Genomic DNA, 25,955 nt, shown 5'->3' with positions numbered 1-25,955 from the left:
TTTAAGATATAATTTATAACAATAACATAAGGAAAAGGGATAGAGATAGTATCAGAAATTTACAAGCTATTAAAGCTAAGCTACTTTCAATTCAAACTACTGGTGTATAAATTTGGAATGTTAATTATGATTACCAGGATAATTACTAAAAAAATAATTTTAAAATATAGAGAAAATGAAAATGGTATACTAGGAAAAGATCAAACACAAAAGACAGCAGTATTGGATAAACTGAGCAACAAAGAAGATGTAAGACATAGAATACAAACAGTAAAACAGCAAAAATCCTTTCTTACCAGTGATCACTTTAAATATATTTGTGAAATTAATAAAAGGAAACAACACTGGAGGGGCACCTGGGTGGCTCAGTCGGTTAATGGTCCGACTTCCGCTCAGGTGATTATCTCACAGTTCCTGAGTTCAAGTCCCAAATCGAGGTCTCTGCTGTCCGCATAGAGCTGGCTTCAGATCCTCTGTCCCCCTAGCGTTCTGCCCCTCCCCAACTTGTGCTCTTTGTCAAAAATAAACATTTAAAAAGTTTTTAAAAAGGAAATATCATTTAGAATGGTTTTGGGAGCCCAGCAAAAAAGAACACTCTCACAACCAGTACCCAACATTAATTGCAGATCCAGCAAGAAGAGATGGACATTGCATTACTACTTTACTATCTTAGCAGGAGAATGGAAAGTTTCTTCCTCCACCTGCAACAGACTAGCCAATCAGAGACATTCACAACTCAGCCAATAAGAAGCCATTATACTTAGAACTCTGAGTTTACACCAATGGAGTTTTTAACAGCCCTCCCACTATCTCCAACTCCTTTCCTTTGTTTTCTCAACTTCCGTATAGTTTTGCCATAACTTCTTGTCTCAGATTGCAATTCTCTGTTATTCCCAAATAAACCTCTAACTTTTGCTGGTAAAATAACTGACAGTTTTACTTTTAAGGTTAACATATCAAACTCATCAGCATTAAGAGACAGAACAGCATAATATGGATTTTTAAAAATTGATCTAATTACATGCTGTCTACAACAGATTCAGTTTCGACTTGGATACACAAAGAAATTGAAAATAAGAACATGCAAAAAATATATATTCTAGGGGCGCCTGGGTGGCTCAGTTGGTTAAGCATCTGATTTGGGCTCAGGTCATGATCTCATAGTTTGTGGGTTAGAGCCCCGCCTCAGGCCCTGTGCTGACTGCTCAGAGCCTGGAGCCTGCTTCAGATTCTGTGTCTCCCTGTCTCTCTCTGCCCCTTCGCAGCTGGTGCTCTGTCTCAGGCTCTTAAAAATAAATATTAAAACAAAGTTTTTTTTAATGTTCTATTCAAAGACTAAACAAAAGAAAAGCTGGAGTGGTTGTGCCAATATGAGACAAAATAAATTTTAAGTCCAAACTTTTTATGAGACAAAGAACAACATAAATGGGCAGAATTCATCAGAAAGATATTACAATCACGAACATACATTTACACCAAACAGCACAGTTCCAAAATATAAGAAACACAGAACTGAAGGGAGAAATAGTACTATAATAATGGTGATTTCAATACACTACTTTTTTTTTTTTTAATTTTTTTTTTCAACGTTTTTTATTTTATTTTTTTGGGACAGAGAGAGACAGAGCATGAACGGGGGAGGGGCAGAGAGAGAGGGAGACACAGAATCGGAAACAGGCTCCAGGCTCCGAGCCATCAGCCCAGAGCCTGACGCGGGGCTCGAACTCACGGACCGCGAGATCGTGACCTGGCTGAAGTCGGACGCTTAACCGACTGCGCCACCCAGGCGCCCCTCAATACACTACTTTTAATAAAACACAGAATTAGATCAATGAGGAAACAGAGAACTTGAACAGCACCATTAACCCACCAGACCTAACAAATATATATATAACACTCAACCCCAAAAGAGAATACATACTCTTCTCAAGTACAAATAAACATTCTCCAGGAGAGCTAATTAGGCCACAGAAAGTCTCAATGTCAAAATAGGAGATGCAAAAGCAGTGCTCTGAGGGAAATATTAGGTGTATACATGTGCATTTTTAAAAAAAATTTCAATTCAGTAACCTAACTCAGTTGAAGAAATGAGGAAAAGAAGAGCAAGCTAAACCTAAAGGCTAGAAAAAGAAATAATAAAAATTAAAACAAATAAACAAAATGGAGACTAGAAAAATAAGATATAATTAATGAGATAAAACTGGTTCTTTGAAATGATCAACAAATCTGAAAGACTTTAAATACCAAAGACAAGATGTAAATAACTATAATCACAAATGAAGGTAGGAATATTGCTATCAACCTTATAGAAATAAAAAAAAAATTACTAGAATGGACAGTTTTATGCCAACAAATTACACAACCTATTATTAAATGGACAAATTCCTAGAAACACACAAACTGCCAAAACTGGCTCAACAAAAAATAGAAAATCTGAACACATTATACTGATGTAAAAATTCTGGGGCAGGGTGGGGGTGGGGAGACAAGCAAACAGAATACAACTACAAATTAAATGTAAAATATATCATGGGCAAGTGTGATTTATTCCAGGAATGCAAGAGTGGTTCAACTTAGAAAAATCGGTGGATTTAACACATCAATAGAAAGAAAGAAAAATGAACTATATGATCATCTCAAATTATGACAGAAAGTATCTGGCAAAATCCCAAGGGAAACCAAAAAGCTAAAACACTCTTCCATGATAAAAGTATTTAAAAAACTAAAAAGGGAACTTTCTTAATATGATAAAGGGCACTTATGAAAAATATATAGGGGGGTGCCTGGGTGGCTGAGTCGGTTGAGCGTCTGACTTCGGCTCAGGTCATGATCTCAGAATTTGTGAGTTCGAGCCCCGCATCAAGCTCTGTGCTGGCAGCTCAGAACCTGGAGCCTGCTTTGGATTCTGTGTCTCCCTCTCTCTCTGCTCCTCCCCCACTCATGCTCTCTCTCTCTTTCAAAAATAAATAAAAACATTAAAAAAAATTTTTTTTAAAAGAAAAATATATAGGTGGCTTCATATTCAAAGGTGAAAGACTAAAATAAAAGCTTTCCCCCTAAAATCAGGAAGAAAACAGTAATGTCCATTTTCACCAAAGCTTTAAAAATGTACCACTATATGTCCTAGCAAAAAAGAGACTAGAGACAATTAGGCAAGAAAGAGACGTAACTGAATCCAAACAGAAACAGAATTAAATTATCTCCATTCAAAGATGCCATAATATTTTATATACAGAAAATCTCAAAGAACCAAAAACAAAATACTAGTAAATTAAAACTGCAGAGTGCAAATAACACAAAAATTGTTTATTAACTAACAAATTTATCACTGTTACATGATACAAATATTAATATGCAAAAATTGGTTTTGTTTTTGTACACTAACAACGAACAAGTCAAGAAGGAAATATAGGAAAAAATTCCATTTACTACAGCATCAGAAAGAATAAAATAATTAAAAATAAACAACCAAGGTGAAAGACGTGTACACTGAAAACTACAAAACAGTGCTGAAAGAAATGAAAGAATATACCAATAAATGAAAAGATACTCTGTTCATGAATGGAAAAACTTAATATTGTTAAGAGGTCAACACTGCCCAAACAATCTACAGATTTGATGCACCTGATATCCATATACCAATTACTTTTCTGCAGAAATAGAAAATTCCATCCAAAATTCGAGTGGAATCTCAAAGGAGAGACTCTTAAAAGCCAAAACAATATTGAAAAAGAGGACCAAAGTTGGAGGTCTCACACTTCGTGATTTCAAAACCTACTACAAAGTGACAATATTCAAGACTGTGTTTCTGAGATAAAGACAAACAACAATGGAATAGAGAGCCCAGAAATAGACCCTCACATAAACCGTCAAATGAATTTTTATAAGGGGGTCAAGACCATGCAATACGCAAAGGACAATCTTTCCAATAAATGGCACTAGGAAGAGCAGATACTCACATACAAAAGAATGAAGGTGTACCCTGACCATACACCATATACAAAAATTAACTCAAAATGGATCAAAATCTAAATGTAAGAGCTAAAACTATAAAACTCTTTTTTCAGAAAACATTGGGCAAAAGTTTCATGACACTGTATTTGGCATTAATTTCTTACGTATGACACCAAAAGCACAGGCAGCAAGACAAAAAGTGGACGAGCTGGACTTCATCAAAATCAGAAATTTCTGTGCATCAAAGGACACTATCAACAGACTGAAAAGGAGAGCCAAGGAATGGGGGAAAAATATGTGCAAATCATGTACCTGATAAGAACCTAGTATCCAAAATATATATTCTTACAACCTACCAAGGAAAAAAATCCAATAAAAAATGATCAAAGGATGTAAGTAGACACTTCTCCAAAGAAAATATATAACTGGCCAACAAGCACATTAAAAGAGGCTCAACATCCTTAGTCCCTAGAGAAATACACATCAAAACCACAATGTAATACCATTTTGCACCTATCAGGGTGGCTATAATCACAAAACTGGAAGATAAAAAAGTATGAGAATAGCTTTGTCATCTTGGGTTAGGTAAAGAGTTCTTATATATGACACCGAAAACCATCCATCAAAAAATATATACATATGACTTGGACTTCATCTTTTCTCTCTGCAAAAGACACTGTTAAGAGAATGCAAAGACAAGTCATAGACTGGGAGAACACACCTGCAAATCATGTATCTGACAAACAGCTTATAAAAATATATAAAGACCTCTCAAAGTCAAAAATTAAAAAAAAATTCCCAACATATTTTAATGAGTATAAGATTTAAACAGACATTTCACCAAAGAAGATAGATAGATGACAAATATTAAGATGGATGCTATTTATTTACCATTAGGGAAATGGATATCTGAACTACGATGAAATAATACTACAAACATTTATTACAATGACTAAAATTAAAAAGATAGAGCATTTCAAACATTCGTAAGGAGACAGAACAATGGAAACTTTCACATATGGCTAAAGATAATAAAAAATAGTATAAACCCTTTGAAAAGAAGGTTGGCAGCTCCTTAAAAAACTATATACACATTGACCATATGACTAAAGAATGCCTCTCCTAGGTATTTATCCAAGTGAAAAAAAAGCCTACATTCATACACAAACATATATTCATATGTTTATAGCAGCTTTATTCCTAATTGCCAAAAACTGAAAACATCCCCCAAGATGTCCTGAAACAAATGATTGGATATATGATAAGGTACATTCATAAGGTGAAATATTATTCAACAATTAAAAGGAAAAGACTACTGATTAATACATGCCACAATATTAATGAATCACAAGTGCAGAGACTATATACATACTATTTACTTCCATTTATAAGATATTGTGGGAAACTACAGAAACAAAGAACAGATCAGTGGTTGTTAGAGGCTGGGAGACAAGAGGACGGACTAAAAAGAGACCGCATAATAGAAACAGAGGGTAAATGTTGCATGCAAATTAACTCTTCTTTTCAATCCAACTAGGATTTTTTGTAGAAATTATTGAATTATTCCCAAATAAATACAAAAAGAAAAAGGAACTACAAGAACCAAAACAATCTGGAAAAAGAACAAAGTCAGAAGATTCCTATCACCTGATTCCTATAAACATACAAGCTTACACAACTTTATATAAAATTCAATGTTTTACATATTTCTATGCAATTTGCATTTTACACTCAGAAAAGCACTGTGGACATTCTACCTCATTTGTTTTCTTTGTTAATACTTATACACTTTAAAATGGTCTCTTAAAAAATTGAAAACATTCCTTAGTGAAAATTTAGCATGACTCTAATTTTTTACTACTGTAAACAATGCTGTCATCTATCCTTCCTCAATTGCACAAACATATTCATAGGACAGATTCCTTGTGTTGAACATGTATAAAAATTCATACAATTTTTTACTGCCAAATTTCTCTCTAAAAATACCGTACCAATATACACTCATTTTACCAGTATACGTTGAATTAGTTAAATATAAAAGTATACTCCCTATATATTTAAGCTTACTTAAACTAGTATGGTTTCAGTTTTACACCAATATACCTTTAGAAGGTAGCACACATCAGTTCACCTTTCCTGCCCTAGCCTGTAATCACCTTGCTTTGAAAATAAAGTGCACACCAGGCTTTTAGATCATACACCAAGATGTCTAATGATGATTTCAGGACATTTGCAAGATTTCAAAAATCTCAATTAATGGATATTTTACTTAAGAAAAATAATCTGGTGCATTCTTATTCCCTACTCACTCTTTTCATTGAGTGTCTTATTTTATTGAGCACACCCAACATTGTCTTGGAAATCTATATATTTTGACTCATGTATTCTGCATGGCTTTAAAAATATTTCCTTAGTGGAGAAGATGTAAATACATGATAAATTCCAGTCTTTCAGTTTACATTATGCCAACACTTACCTAATTATTTTGTTTTAATCATAGCTTTAAAAGCCTTGTTTGTATTGAGTATATTTTTCATAAGTTATTCTAACATTACTGCTATAGTTCTATCAATTTTATAAATCATCCTTAATCACATACAAATCCATTCCATTTTATAAGTTGTCTTCCTTACACTGGTATTGCTCTGTAAGCATTTGGATTTCCTTTTATTCCTTAATATTGCGAACACCCAATATTCATTAAATAAGTATCTACTGAATACTGCCCACATGCTAGGCACTGTGTTAATTTTGATTTTCAAGAATGAAAATTCCCCATTTTTTTTCACAGTTAGCTTGGTTTTGAAGATACTCTACATAAAAAAAAAACGTCTCTTCCTCCCTCTCCTCACTCCCATCTCTCTCTGGAAGTTTTTCTAATATCTAAAGTACATTTCTCATCATCAGGAATGTTGTCCTCCATCCAGATGGCCAACCGACACATGAAAAAATGCTCAACATCACTCATCATCTGGGAAATACAAATCAAATACACAATGAGATAACCATCTCACACCTGTCAGAATGGCTAACATTAACAACTCAGGCAACAATAGATGTTGGGGGGATGTGGAGAAAGAGGATCTCTTTTGCACTGCTTGTGGGAATCCAAACTGGTGCAGCCACTATGGAAAACAGTATGGAAGTTCCTCAAAAAATTAAAAGTAGAACTACCCTACGACCCAGAAACTGCACTACTAGGCATTTATCCAAGGGATACAGGTATGCTGTTTCAAAGGGGCACATGCACCCCAATGTTTATAGCAGCACTATCAACAATAGCCAAAGTATGGAAAGAGTCCAAATGTCAATCAGTGGATGAATGGATGAAGAAGATGTGGTGTGTATGTGTGTACACACACACACACACACACACACACACACACACACAATGGAGTATTACTTGGCAATCAAAAAGAATGGAATCTTGCCATTCCCAACTACATGGATGGAACTAGAGAGTATTACGCTAAGCAAAATTAGTAAGAGAAAGACAAATATCATATGACTTCACTCATATGAGGACTTTAAGACACAGAACAGATGAACACAAGGGAAGGGAAGCAAAAGTAATATAAAAACAGGGAGGGGGACAAAACATAAGAGACTCTTAAATATGGAGAACAAACAGAGGGTTCCTGGGTGGGGGGGTGCTAAAGAGGTAAGGGGCATTAAGAAATCTACTCCTGAAATCATTGTGGCACTACATGCTAACTAACTTGGATATAAATTTTTAAAAAAAAGAGGAATGTTACCCTCTAGGCTAACCTGATTACCACTTCAAAAGGTTCATCATGACCCTTCTGTTTCTCCAGTCAGTTCTCACCCTCAAAATAAAGTGCAAAAGAGTTGTTTCCCTCATTCTGTCAAATTTCTAAGAAATGTCAATAGGAAACAGCAGGCAGAAAATCACTAAGGACACAGGTAAACTCAGTAACTTCACCAATCAACTGGCTATAACTAACGTCTATGGACTACTTCATCCATTAATTCACATTTTTCTCAACCTCACTTAGAACAGTCATCAGACGGACCACATTATAAGCCATTAAATACACATTAAGAAACTTGAAAGAATAAAAACCATACAGTGTACACTTCACACTATAATGAAATTAAATTAGAAATCACTACCAGAAAGATAGCTGAAAAATCCCAACACACTTGGAGATTAAACAACACACTTAACACTAGTCAAAGAAATCTCAATGGAAATTTTAAAATACTTTGAGCTAGGGGCATTTGGGTGGCTCAGTCAGTTAAGTGTCTGACTCTTGATTTGGGCTCAGGTCATGATATCTCATGGTTCGGGATATCTACACCTGCTTTTTGTTCTGGGATTTTCTCTCTTTCTCTCTCTCTCTCTCTCTCTCTCTCTCTCTCTCTCTGCGCCTCTCCCCCGCATGATGCATCCACACACACACTCTCAAAATAAATTTAAAAACTTAAAAAAAAATAAAATATTTTGACCTAAATGAGTATGAAAATACAACTCTAAAAATTTATAGGTGCAGCCAAACGCAATGCTTAAGAGAAATTTATAGCACTGAATACATACATTACAAAAAAATCATCTAGAATCAATCATTTAAGCTTTCATCTTAGGAAACTAGAAGGAGAGCAAAAGCAAGCAGAGGAAAAATAATAAAAATTAGGGCAGAAAAATCAAAGAAGTTGAAAACAGTGAATGAACAATGAAAATAACTAAAACCAAAGCTGTTTCTGAGATCGATAAAATCAATAACCTCTAACCAGGCTAGTTAAGAAAAAAAGAGATAAAGACACAAATTACTAAAATCCAAAATGAAAGAGGAAATATCAGTACAAAATCCCATGACGTAAAAGGATAATAAAGGAAAACCGTGAACTATTCCCACAAATTTGATAACTTAGATGAAATAAACCAATTCCTTGAAAGACACTACCTGCAAAAAATATGAATAGGCCTATTCTATTTAAAAAACTGAATCAATAATTAATAACCTTGCAACACAAAAAACACCACATTCACTAGGTTCACCAGGTTCATCAGTAAATTCTACCAAACATTTATGGAAGAAGTTACCCCAATTCTACAATGTCTTTTAGAGACATAGAGGAAATACTTTCTAAGTCATTCTATGAGAACATTACCCTAATACCAAAACCAGACAAAGTCATTACAAAAAAAACTATAGAGCAATATCTCTCCTGAACACAGATGTAAAAATCCTCAACAAAATATTAGCAAATTAAGAATTTTAAATGTATTAAAAGAATTATTCACTACAACTAAGTGGGATTTACCCCAGGTATACAAGACTAGTTAACATTTGAAAATCAAATAATGTAACCTATCACACATCAATAATAAAAGAAAAAAAATCACACGGTGATATCAATAGGTGAATGAAAAAGCATTCTGACAAAATCCAATAGCTATCCGTGATTTTAAAAACAAACAAAACCTCTCAGCAAGTAAAATAGAAATCTTCCTCAACTTTATAAAGAACATCTACAAAATCCTACAGCTGACAACCTACATAATAGTGAAAAACTAGAAACTTTCCCGCTGAGAATAGGAACAAAACAAGGATAACTCCTCTTACCCTTCCTTTTTACCAAAGGTCTAACCAAATGCATTTAAACAAGAAAAGGAAATAAAAGGTACACAGAGTGGGAAGGAAGAAATCAAGCTTTCTTGTCTATAGGAGTCTGTGTAGAAAATCTGAAAGAATAAATAAATAAATAAATAACCCTCCTGGAACTAATAGCAATTACAGTAGGGCTGCAGGATACAAGGCTTATGTATAAAAGTCAATAACTTTCATATAAGCAAACAATGAATAATTGAAATTTGAAATTAAAAACACAATACCATTTATGTTAGCACCAAAAAACAAGAGAAAACAGGTATAAACCCGACAAAGTATGGATAAGACCTATATAAGGAAAACTATAAAACTCTGATGAACAAAATCCAAGTACTAAGTAAATGGAGAGCTATTTCATCCCAGATAGGAAGACTCAATATTGTCAAGACATCAATCCTTCCCAACTTCATCTATAGATTCAACACAATTCCAATCAAAATCCCACATATTATTTTGTGTATACCACAAACTGATACAGGCAAAAAGACCCAGAATAGTCAACACAATATAAAGAGAGAAGAAAAAGTTAGAAGAGTAACACTACCCAACTTACTATAAAACTATAGTAAACACAACTGTGTGACATTACCAAAAAACCAAACAAGCAAATCAACAGAAGAAAGGACCCAGAAATAGATTCACACAAACACAGTAAGCTGATCTTTGACAAAGGAGCAAAGGTGATAAAATGGATAAAAGACAGTCTTTTCAACATATGGAACTAGATATCAACATACAAACAAAAACAAAAACCTTTAACACAGATCATACATTCTGCACAAAGTTAACTCAAAATGGGTCAAAGACCTAAATGCAAATTCAAGAGTATAAAACCCTTAGAAGATAACATAGGAGAAAATCTAGATCCCTTGAGTATGATGATGACTTTTTAGATACAACACCAAAGGCAAAGCTATGAAAAAATTTTCTGATAAAGTGGACTTCAACAGAATTTAAAATTTTTGCTCTGCAAAAGACACTGTCATGAACATGAGAAGACAACTCCCAAACTGGTAAATACTATTGCAAAAACATTTTTGTTCTTTAAATTTCTGAAGTGTCATTCAAAATATACAAAGAGTTCTTAAACCTCCACAAGAAAACAACCTATTTAAAATACGGGCATAATATATGAACCAAGACCTCAATGAAGAAGATACACAGATGGCAGTTAAACATATGAAAAGATACTCAAACATGTCACTAAGGAACTGCAAATTAAAAAAAAAAAAAAAAACAAACAGTGAGATACCCCTAAACACCTACTAGAATGACAAAAATCCAGAATTATGACAATATCAAAGGCTGACAAAGATAAGAAGCAAAAGAAATGTAAAGTGATACAGCAACTTTGGAAGAGAGCTTGGCAGTTTCTTTCAAATTACACTCTTGGAGCACCTGGTGGCTCAGTCAATTAAGCATCCAACTCTTGATTTCAGCTCAGGCCAGGATCCCAGGGTCCCGGGTTTGAGCCCTGCGTAGGAGCCTGCATAGGATTCTCTCTCTCCCTCACTCTCTATCCCATCCCACTCACCTGTTTTCTCCCTCCCTCTCTCTCTCAAAATAAATAAACTTTAAAAAAAAAAAAAAAAAACTGGGGCACCTGCATGTCTCAGTCAGTTGTGCGTCCAACTTTTGCTCAGGTCATGATCAGGTCAGTTTGTGAGTTTGTGCCCCGCATCAGGCTCTCTGCTGTCAGCGTGGGGCCCACTTCAGATCCTCTGTCCTCCTCTCTCTATGCCTCTCCCCTACTCACTTTCTTTCTCTCTCTCTCAAAAATAAAAACATTAAAAAAATAAAAATTAAATATAGTCTTAAAATATGATCCAGTAATCATACTCCTAAGGTAGTTTATTCATCCAAAGGAAGTGAAAACATCTCCATACAAAAACCTGCACACAGATGCTTTCAGCAGCTTTATTAATAACTGCCAAAGCATGGAAGCAACCAAGCTGTCCTTCAGGAGGTGAATAAATAAACTGTGGTAGATGTACACAATGGAATATTACTCAGTCCTAAAAAGAAATGGGCTATCAAGTCGTGAAAAGCCATGGAGGAATAGCCAATGTATGTCAGTAACTGAAAGAACCCAATCTGAAACTGCTACATACTATATGATTTCAACTACACAGCATTCTGGAAAAGGCAAGACTAAGAAAACAGTAAAAAGATTAGTGTTTGCCAGCAGTTAGGGGGCAGGAGGAATGAATAGGCAGGGCACAGAGGAATTTTAGGTCAATGAAATTTCTCTATATGGTATTATAAAGATGGAAGTGTCGTTATACATTCACCAAAACCCAAAGAATATATAACACCAGCAATGAACCCTAATTTAAACTATGAACTTAGGGGGATGATGATGTGCCAATATAGGTACACTGACTGAACAGTTGTACCATTCTGCTGTAAGATATTGAGAGTGGGGAAGGCTGTATTTATGTGGGGGCAAGTGGTATATAGGAAGCCCCTGAATCTTCTGCTCAATTTTGCTGTGACCCTATAAATGCTCTTAAAAATAAAGTCTCTTTAAAAAAAATTAATTAACTTATTAGTAGCTTAATGTTTTCAACAGATGCTAATTTGTTTTTATACCTTAACATTACTTTTCCCTGGACAATCTCATATTTTATGTGGACTTAAAAAAGTACACATCCATAGGGCACCTGAGTGGCTCAGTTAAGCATCCAACTTCAGCTTAGGTTGTGTGATCTCGTGGTTCATGGGTTCAAGCCCTCCATCAAGCTCTGTGTGGACAGCTCAGATCCTGGAGCCTGCTTCATATTCTGTCTTTCTCCCTGCCCCTCCCCCACTCATGCTGTGTGTCTCTCACTCTCTCAAAAAATGAATAAACATTAAAACAATTTTCTTAAATAAATAAAGCACATGTATGCAAGAGTACATGTGTATTCAGATACAGAGGCACAATGCCCTTTCTACTTAAACATTCAGTATCTCCGTTTGTCATGAACTCACTGCCACAAATGAGGAGAGAAGAAAGATGCAGAATATAATTCCTAGTCTGTTCATTTACAAGTATAAAACTGTTTTATAAATTCTTATTACCTGAATTAAGAACAAAGGTTAAAGAGCAATATCAGCAATATCTGAAGTATAGTTTATTTCTAATTAGATGCATTTTCACCTGTACAAGATCCTATTCATTAATCAGAGGAATTCACTCTGTAGGCAAAGACACAGAATACAATCTAATTCAGACCCCTCTTTTATCATTCCTAATTTTTTAACCTAAGTTGTCTTAAAGAATGTCTTAGCAGCAAATCTGTATGTACATGCATACACAGACGCACACACAGACACACACACACACACACACACCCAGGTAGTGGTGGGGTACCATATGATTTATAAGGCAATGATTAAACTGGTATTATTATTTCTAAAACTGCTTTTCAACAATTTGAGTAAGTACTACACTGTGCCAACAAAGAAGGAATATGTTCACTTACTACTTTTACTAGAATTAGGATTCTGTTACCTGTTTATGATATCAAATTAAAGATGTTAACAAAAATTTTTGTCCAGTACAACACCCTTGAGTATATACTTCATATTATAAAGAACTTAACTACCATTTAATCAAGAAAATAAAATCTGAATCTCTCTTCCCAGTAAAATTTAGCCCATACAGTTGACCCTTGAACACAGGTATGAATTGCACAGGTCCACTTACACATGGATTTTTTTTCAATAAATACAGCACAGTACTATAAATGTATCTTCTCTTCCTTATGATTTTCCTAATAACATTTTCTTTTCTCTAGCTTACTTTACTGTAAGAACACAGTACAGAAAACATGTAACATACAAAATATGTGTTAACAGACTGCCTATGTTACCGGTAAGGCTTATGATACACAGTAGGCTATTAGTAGTTATGTTTCAGGGCAGTCAAAACTTATATGGAGAATTTCAACTACAAGAGGGATTGCTAACTCCCTAACTCCCATGTTGTTCAAAGGTCAATTATAAATGAGAAAATTTTCTAGCTCTTTTACTGAATAAAAAGAATGCCAAAATAGAACGGATCCTCCAAGGTACTTAGCAATTCATATTACAAGATGGCCCAAATAGGAAATAGGCAACATTAAGATACAAGAAACGGGGGAGTAGTAAACTTTTGAAAATATTAATCTAAAAAATCTCAAGTATTAGACAGAAGGATAATTTACAACAGAACTGAATTATGTGCTCAACAGGACAGAGATAAAAGGTTCATCAGTAATACCAAGTTGATTTGTTAGAGTGCTTTCTCTTCTAATTACGTATTACAAAAAGGTATCCTTCTTAGCATTTCTGAGTAACATAACCTTAAATATCAAAAGAAATATAGCAGAGTGGTTTCAGAGTTTATCCAGGCTCTTAAAACAGATATGCTTTCTAACTGAACTTACTATGCCTCAGTATTCTCATCCCTCAAAGAGGAATAATAAAAGAAGCAAACTTCAAATGGTTATTGAGAGTATTTCTAAGAGTGCCCATAAATAAGTATTAACTCCTAGCTATAGGAGGAAGGAGCAGACAAAAATGTAAAGGAATGTCAGCTCTAGGAGGGCAACTATTTTTTTTTCTTTTTCATTCACTGCCATATTCTTAAACCCTGAAGCTTAGTAAATTTTTGTCAAATAAACAAGATTTGCATGCATGCATATACATATGAATATTTTTTTTTAAAGCAGAGAATGAAAAACTGAACATGAGGAGAGCCCCCAGAGTTAACAAACTAACCAAAGATAGGAGCTTTTTCTTTAAATAAAAAAAACAAAAAGAGGTAAGATTTGAATTCTCAGTGAACTCATTTAGCAGTGACACCTAAAGCTGGTGAAGTGGGAAGATGGAAGCCAAGCAGGGGCTAGAGGATGAGACCAAAGAGTAGGGTACATCAGAATGGAAGACAATTAAGTGTGATAAAGTCCCCACAAATAATCTTATACACATACAATATACATAACTCAGATGAACTAATGGAAAATGCCAAGCTTTTAATTTTTTCTGTATTAACTAGTCTCTCCCAAAAGCTTTACACATTAAGCTCTGAAAATTCCATGATAAACATATTAAATTTCATTCCCAAAATCCTGCCTCCACATCTTCTCTTTATCTACTCATGTTTTTCTTTTACTTTGAATATTCCCCCAACATTATCTTCTTACATTCCAACACCATGTAATTGCACCAAGAACCTTAACACTCTCCTACAATCTCAACTTCAGTGCTCCTCTCCCATTACTCTAGTCTTAATTCCAAAGTGCTTATTATTTCTCTTACAAAACCACTTCTTTTGCTTCTGCGTATGTGCACATACTACCTCATGCTACATAACTTATTCTTCCTGAAGCAAACTGGGAAGCTCTAATCTTGAAACCTAGGCAGAGTTAGGTCTCACAATTAAAAGCTTTCACGCCACATTGTACATACAACTGAGGCACTTTTTGCCACACATCCTGTCTGTGTGTAAATGTATTATTTTGTAATTAGGAGTGTTACAAATTTCATTCAGTTCCTTACTTTTATTACTCCATGTTAGTCTTTTTTTAATTAACAAACTTTATATTTTTTGGAGTAGTTTAAGTTCACAGCAATTTGCCACATATTTAATTGGCATTTCTAGCTCTTCAGGAGATTTATGATCTTTTAGAAAGAACTGTCCTCTCTTTCTGCTTCTAAAGAATTGTATAGTACCTGGCACCCAGAAAAGGGGCTTATTAATTAGCAAGTGCAAAACATAAAGATGTACCATGCCATTAGGATGTAACAATAAAGTGGTAAATAAACAACTAATTAAGTAAGCTTGTTCTTAATTCTATTATGTATCAGGTCTTTTTTCATTATGATTTCTAACTGCTTACATAGCTATTATATAATTTACCTTTTAATTTAACTGTATTTCTGATTTCTGGACATCTATTGAACACTGGGACCACAAAAGGAAGTCAGATCATGGCAAGCTCCACATCTGGTTCCTCTCTATGGAATAACGCATCCAGGCCAAAGTAATGAGTTGGGTTTCAGGAATACAACTAAGGCAAGTATAATAAGTGAAAAGGCAGAAAAACCGAAGAGCACCAATTGGACAGATCCAAACTCGAGTTTTGATGAAGGATAAGAAGTTACAAAATAACAAATCTAACAAACAGGAGTCAAATTATAAAAACAAAGAGGAAGCAAGAGAAAAGAATCAAATATAAAATACTGTACCAAACACCAGAGCACATTGGAAACTAAGTTCAAAGACTACAGGAGCTTAAAAGATAGATATGTGGCAGACATTCACTCATATCTCTAGTATTAATACAACTCAATCAAAATTTAAGAAACCACTGTAAATACATGATCATTAGCATCTTTAAAAGAAAATTTTTAACTTAAATAAATGTATGTAAATAGTAAGGTTTCCAAAGTTACCTACGTCATGTAAAGGATACAAATAATTGATCACAAATAGACATGTTATTGATTGGTTGCTCTAAATTTAAAAGAACATTAAAAATGCCATCAGCCTTTTTCTTTAAAGAGAAGGGAGGATGATGGCAAAGTAAGAGAACTTTACGGTCACTAGTCCAACGAATACAATTAAATAACTATCAAATCATCCTAAATACCCCAGGAATCAATCTGAAGAATGGCAGAAGAAACACCACAACTGAAGGTAGAGAAGAGGCTACACCAAAGAAGGTAGGAAGTGAAGACACACAGCTTGGGAGAGAAATGGACTATGGCTGCTGCAGGGAGCCACGGTTGTGAAGAAGGAAGAGAGACCAACTAGCACACAGGGGAGCACATGGGGGAAAACGAATCCCCATAGCAACTGGCTTGGAAGTTGAGAGGGCCCAAAAATCCTGAGTTTCTACAGCCAGTGGGGCTTAAGGACTGGAGTAGTAAAGGTCACTAGGTTTGGCTTTCAAAGACTTCCAAGGGCAGTGCATGACACCTGGAGAAAAGGCAGGGGTAAACAGTCTGTGGACTTACAGCATAGAAACAGCATTATGAAGAGTGCCTCAGGCACACAGTGGGGAGGCTAGTTGTTCATCTCAAAGTGTGTCCCTGAGAAGCATTTACAGGGAGAATCCTCCAGGAAAAAAAGAACTGGCAAGGGCCATTTCCCTCCCCCTGCCCCTCAGCATAAATACAGAGCCATGTGCAGGAACCAAAGCAACATGAACACGTGATACCTAACTGGCTTACAACAAGTCCCACCCCACAGCACTCCAGGAGAATTGCTATTCCCAGGCACACCTGCCTCAATCCCAAAGTGGTGGGCCCCCTCCACAGGAAGACTGGTCTAAACCCCTGCCACCACCAGGTCTCCCCATCCATTTCTGTCAAGCCACCATTTTGGTGGCAGCAAAAGGTCTCATTTCACAAACAGACCAGAGTATACCTACTTAAAACAAACCACATTTAGGCCAAGAACCAAACACTGCCAACAACTGGCAAAGAGAACCTCTGCAGACGACTAGCCTCAAGGCTAAAATGTCCAGAACACAAGAGTAGAGTGCACAAAGCACACAATGGAGATACTCCTGGAAGCGCCAGTCCTGGAGAACAGCAGACACTATACTGCAGGGTACTACAGGACTGCTTTTTCATAAGGCCATTATGCTCAAGAAGAGCAGACATAGGAGACTTTCCTAACACACAGAAACAGGAACAGAGACTTAGACAAAATGAGAAGACAGGAATTTCTCCCAAATGAAAGAACAAGACAAGGCCATGTCCAGAGATCTAAGCAAAACAGATGTAAGTAACATACCTAATGGAGAATTTAAAGCAATAACCATAATACTCACTGGGCTTGAGAATAGAGTAGAAGACATCAGTGAAACCATTAACACAGAGATAAGAAATAACATAGCAGCGATAAAGGGCTCAAAAACAAAATGAGAAACACACTTGATATAATGAACAACAAGGTAGAAGAAGCAGAGGAATGAATTAATAACCTAGAAGACAGAGTAATGGAAAGTAATCAAGCTGAACAAAAAAGAGAAAAAAAGAATTATGCAATAGGAGAATAAACTTAGGGAACTCAGTGACTCCATTAAACCTAGTAACATTTGTATTACAGGAGTCCCAGAAGAGAGAGAGGAAAGGGGACAGAAATTTTATTTGAAAAAATAATAGCTGAAAAAATCCTTAATCTGGGGAAGGAAAAAGATATCCAGACTAAGTAGGCACAGAGATCTGCCAACAAAATCAACAAAAGCAAATCTACACCAAGACATATTGCAAATTACTAAGAAGAATATATTGGGGAGCCTGGGTGGCTCAGTTGGTTAAACATCCAACTCTTGATCTCAAGAGTCATGAGTTCAAGCCCCACATTAGGCTCTATGCTGCACATGAAGCCTACTTGAAAAAAAGGGGGTGGGTGGAAATATACAAAGAAAAAAATATTAAAAGCACTAAAAAAAGAATAAAAAAAAAAAGACAGTTACCTATAAAGGAAACCAGCAGAAGGAAATCAGCAGATTTTTTAGCATGATCTTTCTAAGTCGGAAAACAGTACCATGAAAAATTCAAAGTGCAGAATGGGAAAAACCAACAAGAATACTCTATCCAACAAGCTATGATTCAGAATAGAAGGAGTAATAAAGAGTTTCCCAGATAGGTAATAACTAAAGGGGGTTCATGAACATTAAACCAGCCCTGAAAGAAATATTACAAGGGACTCTTTGAGTGGAAAGGAAAGACCAAAAATGACAGTATGGAGGTAGGAAACAAAAAAAGCAATAAAATTAATTATTTCTGTAAAACAAACAAACAAACAAAACTCAAAATGGATGAAAGACCTAAACATGAGACAGGAAGCCATCAAAATCCCAGAGGAGAAAACAGGCAAAAACATCTTTGATTTTAGCCATAGCAACTTCTTACTCAACATATCTCCAGAGGCAAGGGAAACAAGAGCAAAAATGAACTATTGGGACCTCAAGATAAATAACTTATGCACTGCAAAGGAAACAATCAACAAAACTAAAAGGCAACCGACGGAATGGGAAAAGATATTTGTAAATGACATACCGGATAACGGGCTAGTATCCAAAATCTATAAAGAACTCACCGAACTCCACACTTGAAAAACAAATAATCCAGTGAAGAAATGGGCAGAAGACATGAATAGACACTTCTCTAAAGAAGATATCCAGATGGCCAACAGGCATGTGAAAAGATGCTCAACGTCACTCCTCATCAGGGAAATACAAATCAAAACCACACTGAGATACCTCCTCACACCAGTCAGAGTGGCTAAAATGAACAAATCAGGAGACTATAGATGCTGGAGAGGATGTGGAGAAACGGGAACCGTCTTGCACTGTTGGTGGGAATGCAAACTGGTACAGCCACTCTGGAAATCAGTGTGGAGGTTCTTCAAAAAATTAAAAATAGATCTACCCTATGACCCAGCAATAGCACTGCTAGGAATTTACCCACGGGATACAGGAATGCTGATGCATAGAGGCACTTGTACCCCAATGTTTATAGCAGCACTTTCAACAATAGCCAAATTATGGAAAGAGCCTAAATGTCCATCAACTGATGAATGGATAAAGATATGGTTTATATATACAATGGAATACTACTTGGCAATGAGAAAGAATGAAATTTGGCCATTTGTAGCAATGTGGATGGAACTGGAGGGTATTATGCTAAGTGAAATAAGCCAGGAAGAGAAAGACTGATACCATATGTTTTCACTCTTATGTGGATCCTGAGAAACTTAACAGAAGACGGGGCGGGGGGGGGGGGGGGGGGGGGGGGGTAGTTACAGAAAGGGAAAGAAGCAAACCATAAGAGACTCTTAAATACTGAGAACAAACTGAGGGTTGATGCTGGGGGAGGGGAGGGGAAAAAGTGGGTGATGGGCATTGAGGAGGCACCTGCTGGGATGAGCAGCGGGCGTTGTATGGAAACCAATTTGACAATAAATTATATTTAATAAGAAAAAAAGAAAAAAGAAAAAAAATTCACAGCTAACATTAGTAGGGAAAAACAGAGTCTTTCCCCTAAGGTCAGGTATAAGACCAGGATGTCCACTCTCACCATTTTCATTCAACATAAAGTCCCAGCCACAGCAGTCAGACAACAAAAATAAAAAGAGTAAAAGGCATCTAAATCAGTAGGTAAGTAAAACTTTCACTACTTGCAGATGACATGATACTAAAATAAAAAATCTGAAAGACTCCACTAAAAAACTGCTAGAATTCATAAACAAATTCAGTAAAGCCACAGGATATAAAATCAATCTATAGAAATGTTTCAGTTATATACAACAATAATGAAGCAGCAGAAAGAGTAACTAAGAAAACAATTTCATTTACTACTGCACCAAATATAGTAAGAAAGCTAGGAATAAACCTAACCAAAGAAAGATCTGTACTCTGAAAACTATAAAACACTAGTGAAAATAACTGAAGATGACACAAAGAAATTGAAAGACATTCCATTCTCATGAACTGGAAGAACAAATATTATTAAAATGTCTTTACTACTCAAAGCAATCTACATATGCAATGCAATCCCTATCAAAATACCATCTGCACTTCTCACAGAACTAGAACAATCCTAAAATTTGTATGGAACCACAAAAGAAGCTGAATAGCCAAAGCAATCTTGAAAAAGAAAATCAAAGCTGGAGGCTTCACAATTCCAGACATCAAATTATATTACAAAGCTGTAGTGATCAAAACAGGATGGTACTGGCACAAAAACAGCCACATGTTTCAATAGAACAGAACAGAAAATCTAGAAATAAACCCGCAATTATATGGTCAATTAATCTTTGACAAAACAGGAATGAATATCCAGTAAGAAAAAGAGTCTCTTCAACAAATGGTGTTGGGAAAACTGTACAGCAACATGTAGAAGAATGAAACGGGACCGCTTTCTTATACCATATGCAAAAAAAAAAAAAAATCTAAAATGGATTAAAAGCTTAAATGTGAGACCTGAAAGCATAAAACTCCTAGAAGAGAGCACAAGCAGTAATTTTTCTGACATCAGCTGTAGCAACTTCTTTCTAGAGGTCCCCTCAGGCAAGAGAAACATAAGGAAAAATAAACTATTGGGACTACATCAAAATAAAAACCTTCTGCACAAAGAAGTGAACAATCAACAAAACTAAAACCTACAAAATGGGGCAGGATATTTGCAAATAACATAACCAACAAAGGATCGGTATCCAAAATCTGTAAAGAATTATACAACTCAACACCCAAAAACGAATAATCCAATTAAAAATGGGCAGAAGCCCATTGAACAGACATTTCTCCAAAGATGACATCCAGATGGCCAACTGACACATGAAAAAATGCTCAACATCACTCATCATCAGAGAAATGCCAATCAAAACTATGAGATACCATCTCATACCTGTCAGAACAGCTAAAGTCAAAAACACAAGAAACAACAGGTGTTGGCAAGGATATGGAGACAAAGAACCCTCATGCACTATTGGGAATTCAAACTGGTACAGTCATTGTGGAAAACTGTATGAAAGTTCCTTAAAAAGTTAAAAATAGAACCCTAAAATCTACTGATGGTATTACTGGGTATTTACCCAAAGAATACAAGAACACTAATTCAAAGGGATACATAGCAGTTTATAGCAGCATTATTTACAACAGCCAAGATATGGAAGCAGCCCAAATATCCATGAATTAATAAATGAATAAAGAGTATGCATTATATATACACAATATTGACTAAATATTATTCAGTCATAAAAAAGAATGAAATCTTGCCATGTGCAAGATGGAGCTATAAAGTATAATGCTAAGTAAAATAAATCAGTCAGACTAAGATAAATACCATATGATTTCACTCATGTGGAATTTAAGAAACAAAACTAATGAGCCAAAAAAAACAAAAAAAAAAACAAAATACAAAAAACAGAAAGTGAGAGAAAGAGACAAACCAAGAAACAGACTCTTAACTTAACTACAGGGAACAAACTAATGGTTACCAGAGGGGAGGTAGGCAGGGAGGGGGTTAAATAGACGATGGGGATTAAAAAGTGCACCTGTAGTGATAAGCACCGTGTGATTAAAACAAAAACGTAAAAAAAAAAAAAAATCCATCAGCTAGCAAGAAAAAGGAACCCCAAGAAAAAAAAGTTGTCTTACATGAAATCACACTGTACTACAATATGTAAGAAAAAAATGCGTGCAAACAGAAAATTGACAGACGTTTGTCAAAATTGGAACTCATGTTTATATTTCCGTGTGCTTTATATGAAAACTGCATTATGATCCTTTAAAATTACAGTTTGACCAAAATTAAAATACCACCACCATTTAAATTTTCCTCACCTAAAATTTACATTCATAAATATTTTCCTAATGGATATACTGACTCATACAAATAAGAGTTGTCTGACAACTAACAACTTCATTATGAAAAACAGTATATATCACCAATTTAGTGACTACAGATGGGGAACAATAAAAATATTCCAAACATGTTCTCTGTCTAAAACAAATATCTACTGTTAAAAGAATTTCTGCAAAAATAAAAATACTTATGGGAAAACGACTTTGTAAAAAAAACATCAAAATAAGCTGTACAGCCCCATGATTTTCATATAAAAATTATTTCAAGTGTGGAAACAACCATCACCTGACTGCAATCCTAAGGAAAAAAGTATAAAATTTTTAAATAAACACAAATGGTAATTATTTTTAATCTGGTGAAGAAAACATCACTAAAGGCAAACCTTTTTTTTTCCAGTTACCCTCAAAATATGTGTGAGTATATTAATCCAGTAAATAAAACTTTGCATAAACAAAAGCTAAAAATTAAAATTTGAATGGGGCGCCTGGGTGGCTCAGGCCATTAAGCATTCAACTTCAGCTCAGTTCATGATCTCATGGTTCATAAATTCAAGCCCCGTGTAGGGCTCTGTGCTGACAGCTCAGAGCCAGGAGCCTGCTTCAGATTCTGTGTCTCCCTCTCTCTCTGCCCCTCCCCCGCTTGCACTCTGTGTCTCTTCTCAAAAAACAAACATTTAAAAAAATTTTTAATTAAAATTTGAACCATCATTTATAGATCAAGTCAATACCTTATATAATCCACTCTGTATCCATATAATCACTATCTCCATCTTTTATTAACTCAGTTTGTACAGCATTAATTTGCAAAACTGGCTCTATGTCACTAATTCTAATTTTGAAACAAAAACAACATAATAAACCTTTCCCACTGCAACAAGCACATTTCTGTTTTCTGGGCTAAATATGAACATGTAGTCTTCAGGAGACATTCTCCAATAGTTTTCTATATGCTTAGTTTCAATGGGAAAAAACACCCACAAACTTAAAAATGTCTAAATTATGGCACCTGCTCTTAAGAACTTAAAATTCAGAAAGACAGAAAAAATACAAAGAGACCATGATAGGTAGATTCTAAATTTCTTGGAGAAAGAATATATGCCTATTAAGTTTGATGAAGCAGTAGAAAAACAAATTCTGTGGGAACATGATTAGGAAGAAATAGGTTCTTAATTAATTATTAAACTAAACGAACTTTAAAGAGTGAGGTCCAAACCATACAAAAAATATAAAATTTTAGTGGTTCATTACTTTGTGGCTTGGTTTGGAAACCTCTTTTACAATTGGAAATACAATAACCAAATGCTGGTGATTGAATTAAAGTATATAATTGTGGGGGCGCCTGGGTGGCGCAGTCGGTTAAGCGCCCGACTTCAGCCAGGTCACGATCTCGCGGTCCGTGAGTTCGAGCCCCGCGTCAGGCTCTGGGCTGATGGCTCGGAGCCTGGAGCCTGTTTCCGATTCTGTGTCTCCCTCTCTCTCTGCCCCTCCCCCGTTCATGCTCTGTCTCTCTCTGTCCCAAAAATAAATAAAAAACGTTGAAAAAAAAATTAAAAAAAATAATAATAAAGTATACAATTATGTGTTGTTACTTTAAATCTAGGGAGAGCTATGTGTAAGTTCTCTTCACATCTATTGATCCAGGGCGCCTGGGTGGCTCAGTCAGTTGGACTTCTGACTTCGGCTCAGGTCATGATCTCACAGTTCGTCAGTTTGAGCCCCTTGTCGGGCTCTGTGTTGACAGCTTGGAACCTGGAACCTGCTTTGGATTCTGTGTCTCCTCTCTTTCTGACCCTCCCCCACTTGCACTCTGTCTCTCTCTCTAAAATAAAAATAAAATGTTAAAAAAAAATCTATTGATCCACCATCAGGTAACATTTTATCTTAAATTCTGAAACATCTTTGTACACGGGTATTAGAAAAACCTGACCAATAATGGAATAGAACCACAGAATAGGACCATTATCTAAGATTCCATAATGATGTAAATAAGAAATTATATGAAAAATTAAACGGGGGGAAAAAGAGAAAGGTTTTTTTTTTACGGTAGCAAAAGTAAATGTAGAAGGCATGATAGAAATAGAAAAATCACCATTTGATAAACATAATTTTTTTCAGACAACAATCATTAGATACTAAAACTGGTAGGCAAAAGTGTAGTAAGAAACTTACACACTATCCCAAAGTATCTCCCTACAAGAGATTAATTATTAGAAAGAAGAAAATAGTAATATTACAGTGGAGAAACCTGGCAACCCCCTCCTTAACCAAGGGATCATAGTTAACACCACGAACATTGCAATATATCAGCAGGGGCCTCCCACCAATACAATGAACAAAGAAGGGAACCTTCAGTTCCACGGTCTTCTTGCCAAAAAGGAAAAACTTGAATGTAATCACAGGATAACCCAAACTGAGGGACATACTACAAAATAATGAGCCAGTACTCTCCTCAAGTGTCAAGGTCATGAAAGACTTAGAACCGTGCTATGTTAGAGAAGAAACATGACAACTAAATGCAATTTGTGACCCTAGTTTGGATTCTGAATCAGAAAATGTACATCAATTGGACAACTGATAAAATATGAATAAGGTCTGCATGTTAGTTAATAGTATGGTATCAGTTAACTTTCTGGTTTTGATGATTATGTTGTGGTTATGGAAGACAGTGGCAGATGGAGAAGCCATGTGAAGGGTACAGAAGAGAAACTTTTTTTTTGCAACTTAAAGACTAAAATTATTTCTGGAGGGAAGGAGAAGAATCCAAACTAACTGCCCAATTGTACACTAACGTACAATACAACACGTGAAAACATCCCAGAACATGAAGAAAACCAGGTAACATATTGTACCAAATTGATATTCCCACTTTCTCCCCAGGTTCAAAACATGTGTTTATACTTAGTAATTTTACTAAGTATTCTTAGTAAAAGCTGGGCATCTGTGCTATGTAGGTTCCCCTTCCCCTCCCTTACTCAATATGGTCTCTATCTCCTGAAGATTGAGACTATAACTATTTTAACTAAGTATAATCAAATTGCACTTAAACAAAACTATTTTCCTATCCCATAGAGTTCTATGAGACTGTTAACGTGGAGCAAATGGAATTTCAATAAATCCTTGCAGAGGTTAAAAAAAAAAAAAAAACTATTAAAACCAATGATATTTTTACATGCCTCAAAATATCAAAAATGTTCAAACCCAGGGGCGCCTGGGTGGCTCAGTCAGTTAAGCATCCAACTTCAGCTCAGGTCATGATCTCATGGCTTGTGGGTTCAAGCCCCGCATCAGGCTCTGTGCTTTCAGTACAGAGCCTGTTTTGGATCCTCTGTCTCCCTTTCTCTCTGCGCCTATACCCTGCTCACGTGATTTTTCTCAACAATAACATAAAAAATAAAAAAAAAAAGATGGTATTTCTAGTTCATAGAATCAGACAATAAATAAAAGGATAAACATGACAATTTCAGATTGTGAGAAGTACTTTAAAAGGAGAGTCTTAGACTTTCTAAAGCAATCCCTAACAAAATAACACCTATATTTTTCACAGAGCTAGAACAAACAATTCCAAAATTTGTATGGAACCATAAAAGGCCCGAATAGCCAAAGTAATGCTGAAAAAGAAAAGCAGGGGTGCCTGGGTGGCTCAGTCAGTTAAGCATCCAACTCTTGATTTCAGCTCAGGTCATGATGTCACATTTCATGAGACAGAGCAGAGGAGAGCTGCTTAGGACTCATTCTCTCTCTCTCTCTCTCTCTCTCTCTCTCTCTCTCTCTCTCTGTCTCTCTGCCCCTCCCCTGCTCACATGCACACTCTCTCAAAAAAAGAAACAAACGTTAAAAAAAAAGAAAAGAAAAACAGTGCGGGAGGCGTCACAATTCTGGACTTCAAACTATGTTACAAAGTTGTAATCAAGACAGTATGGTACTGGCACAAAAACAGACACACAGATGAATGGAACAGAATAGAGAACCCAGAAATGGACCCACAACTATATAGTCAACTAATCTCTGACAAAGCCAG

General features: G+C 35.6%; 1 protein-coding gene across 3 annotated transcripts in view; it reads right to left on the bottom strand.

The window, feature by feature from the left end:
- STAG1 (stromal antigen 1) overlaps positions 1-25,955 on the bottom strand; it is a 402,258-nt gene that overhangs the window by 293,872 nt on the left and 82,431 nt on the right. The window lies entirely within an intron of this gene.

Source organism: Panthera tigris, chromosome C2 (assembly GCF_018350195.1).
Source record: "Panthera tigris isolate Pti1 chromosome C2, P.tigris_Pti1_mat1.1, whole genome shotgun sequence".
Taxonomy (NCBI): domain Eukaryota; kingdom Metazoa; phylum Chordata; class Mammalia; order Carnivora; family Felidae; genus Panthera; species Panthera tigris.
This window is presented reverse-complemented; position numbering and strand designations above follow the sequence as displayed.